Source organism: Mytilus galloprovincialis, chromosome 11 (assembly GCF_965363235.1).
Source record: "Mytilus galloprovincialis chromosome 11, xbMytGall1.hap1.1, whole genome shotgun sequence".
Classification (NCBI taxonomy): Eukaryota; Metazoa; Mollusca; class Bivalvia; order Mytilida; family Mytilidae; genus Mytilus; species Mytilus galloprovincialis.
This window is the reverse complement of record NC_134848.1, coordinates 26562086-26565940: the sequence shown is the minus strand read 5'-3', so window position 1 is coordinate 26565940 and position 3855 is coordinate 26562086. Positions and strand designations below refer to the sequence as shown.

The following is a 3855-nucleotide window of genomic DNA, read 5'->3' as shown; positions in this document are numbered from 1 at the left end:
CATGTCACTACAATACAGGATATAATCTACCATGTCAATACTGAAGGGAAATCGTCATGTGTTCAGTGGCTAACAAAAGTTCGGCGAGATCTTCAATTTTAAATTCAGTAAATGCGATTTTGAAAAAAACAAACTTTTAAATAAATCTAAGTCAAGACCAGATTTTCCCCAAAAAAATGATAGCTTTTTGTCTACCGAATACACTTTTCCAAATTTTAAAAGTGGACATGTACAAGTCACACAAAAAAGGAAATACGATAAATGCCTTGATATCCTTGATGAAGAGAAACAATGTGCTGTGAATGTTATTCTTGATTTAGGCAAAGACCTAAATGATTCTTTAAAAAAGGAAGAAAAGTTGAAAATTGAAAATAATGTGTTAAATTTGTCATTAAAGAAAAGATGCACTACAAAATATAAATTGAAATTGAAAAGGACAGAGCTTTGTTCCCTTAAGAAAACTGTTTTTAATTTAAATAATAGAATAACAAGCCAAAGAACTGTGTTGAAACGTATAAGGTCACAAAATGTATATCTCCAAAAAGTAAATGATAAAAGCATTGCCAAGTTAGATAATCTGAAGATTCAGAACAATGAATTAATAGCTCAGATGGCTAGTTTACAAAATGAATTATCTTCTCTTAGGGAAAAGTTCAAAGATGAAAGAGAGGACAATGAATATTTAAGACTTTTAATATCTGATGATATAGGCAAACCGATCAAATTGTATGATGAACAATCCAGAAAATACACAAAAGAAGCACAAGAATGTGTTTACCAGTTGTTAAATAACAATGTGACTACTAGTCGTGTTGGTCCGGTTATTACTACAGTGTTGAAGCTTGTTGGTATGAGGCCAAATAAGTTGCCATCTGTCTCTACTGTTAACAATATGAATGTTCAGAGACTTATTCTCGCCCAAACACAGTTAGCTGAAGAATTAAGTCAAAAAAATTCTACTTGTTTACTTAGCGACGAGACATCAAAATATGGAACAAAATTTGAAGGTTATCATGTGTCTGACAATGAAGGGAGATTATGGGTATTAGGTTTAAGAAACATCTTGACCAAAGGGGCAAAGGACACTCTAAAAACATTCCAAGAAATTCTTCAAGACATAAGTGAAGTTTGTGACCATGAAGCTGGCAAAAAAGTATTGCTAAACATTGTTTCTACTATGTCAGACAGGGCATCAACTCAAATTAAATTCAATGAATTATTGGAAGAGTATAGGGCTGAAATATTACAAGATCAGTTAGGTGAATCATGGGGTCAGATGAGTGACAATGAAAAATCATCAGTTACCAAACTTAACAATTTCTTTTGCAGTTTACATGTTCTTGTTCATGCGGCAGAGACTTCAACAGCATGTCTTCTGGAAGCAGAGGGAGGATTATTTGAAAATAGTCCACCAATTTATGATGCGACATTTAAGAAAGCAAGTGAACCTGGATGTCTTCGACTCATAAGAACTGTATCGAAAGCTTTTAGCTGTGGAGGAGATGAAAAAAATGGAGTTTACGGTCCATTTATTGTTTTTGTCAGACCATTTTTATAGCATCCCAATCGACCGATTTAGGGGCAACCGCTTTAATATTTTATTCACTAATGCAACTGGTGTGTACTTTCTCAGTTCCAAAATTAAAGAATTTTTACAGTCAAATGACAGTAATAGATTGCTGAAATCGGTGAAGTTTGATGTCAATAATAATGTGTTTGTAGCAGGATGCAAGGCCCTTGGTTTGATTGCGTATCTCATCACAGTTCCCTTATGGCAGGTAATTGAAGACAAAACAATTCACATTCTTGATATTTCCGTTTACTACAAAGAAATAATCGAGTATATAGAATCATCAATTGGTGACATTGAAAATTTTATGTCTGGAATAACTTTGTTGTCTTTTTGTAATAAGGAGAGTTTGGCCAAAGACAGTATCTTCACTTCTTTGATTGATCCATCTGATTATGATGATACAGTTAGCGTGATTTTACGAGTGATTTTGCCTGGTATATGCAATCTGATACTTGGTCCGTTTCTGTGTGTGTTACGTTTCGGTGTTATGTCGTTGTTCTCCTCTTATATTTAATGCGTTTCCCTCGGTTTTAGTTTGTTACCCCGATTTTGTTTTTTGTCCATGGATTTATGAGTTTTGAACAGCGGTATACTACTGTTGCCTTTATTTAAAACTGTGAGATATTGTTAATTCAGTACTATGAGTGATAGTAATGAGATATTCTATCAAAGCAACCAACCAGAAGGACCTTTGGGATGAATTATCCTGTCAAAACTATGTCATACTCCATGTTGATGGATTCCGTCATAGCCGACAGAAAACCATAACTCTATCCTTTTATAAAAAATAGAATTATATATATATAACTACTATCACTATAGACACTTATTTTGTTTTTGTACAACTTTTAAATATTGTATGTTTAAGTTTTAAAACAAAAACAAACAAAAAAACATGTATATAAGACCCTCACATGTAAATACTGCTATGGTGCACGTTTCCTTTATTATAATAAAAAATAAAATAAAAAGATACAAAATAAAACAGTCTGTATATATATATAAAAACAACTTATAAATGAAAGAAAACCTCCTACATAGTGTGCTGTACATAGTTATCTACATACAACCAGAAAAAAATCTTTCAAAATTTACCACAAATACTCTAATAATATATATATTAGAGGTGTTCCTATTTAAAGGAAGCTAATACAGAGAAGAAGAAGAAGAAGAAAACACTTTAAATTCTGAAAAACGTTTTTGAGTATAACTTTTTTATTATTAAAGATATCATGTTAATTCTTTTTGCATTGAATTTCTCTTGAAATTCCCGTTTAAATGATGTATAATATTGGTATATTTGAATATTTTTTTAATTTTCATTGTTATCGCTAGTGTGGGGAAGAGAAAACACAAACTTCTGGATACTGGCGTTCTAGTTAGTCTGGTAAAATTGGCAGAGCCAGTCTCCGGGTAATACAAGGTTAGAAATCAATAGAATAAGGATAAGCGTTTGACGCGGCTGATTTTAGCTTGGCACTCTCTTAACACGAGGCATCGGATTTAACGTCCCCATTTAATATCACCAGGCGTGACTGTGAGCCCGATACATTCCGCGCAGCCAATCGGACGCCCCATTTCGGCTACGTTTTACTGCCGGTCGGGATAAGAACAAGTGACCACATTTGTTTTTTTTCTATGCTTAATGCTAACTAGTTTAATTGCCCGTAATTCCTGAGCGACATAACACTGCTCGTATACACTTCCGACACTGCTTAATATTTTCATGCAGAATTCGTTAAACTATTAACGACAAATTTATTTTCCATTACCTGTGTGACGTAAAAAAAATAATAGTCACTTCATGTCCTGTAACTTATATTTACACGATCAACAAGAAAAATACAGATACAGAAGTTGCAGAAGAAAAATCTTTGCCCTTCGTTCACTCATAATAACTAATAGTTTTTTTTCAAACCATCAACAAACAGAAGATTACGGTGCATGTCTAAGTGAGGTTGTTTTTGATAGCTAATCAAATTATATTGAATTTATCCTTCATAACAACAACAATTTTTATTTAGCAATCAAGACGCCCCGAGGAGCAGAACAATTACAGTATAATTAAAGTGTACACATATTTGTGGTGATTAACGTATTTGTAATTTGCTGATCGATGCATGTAAATATTTAAATTATAATATTTCATAAAGGTAATGGAAATAAATTTGTCGTTTACAGTATAAGAGTCAGGTTTCTATGTAAAGAAAAATTTTGTCCATTGAAATATTGTACCACAAGACAATATTTCATGACTAAGTCTATATATCATGAAATATTGT

The 3855-nt window shown here is 32.6% G+C and overlaps 1 pseudogene; it reads left to right on the top strand.

Annotated features, from left to right (window-relative positions):
- Positions 1–610: 610 nt before the first annotated feature.
- On the top strand, positions 611–2757 carry LOC143052089 (uncharacterized; annotated as a pseudogene).
- Positions 2758–3855: the final 1098 nt, after the last annotated feature.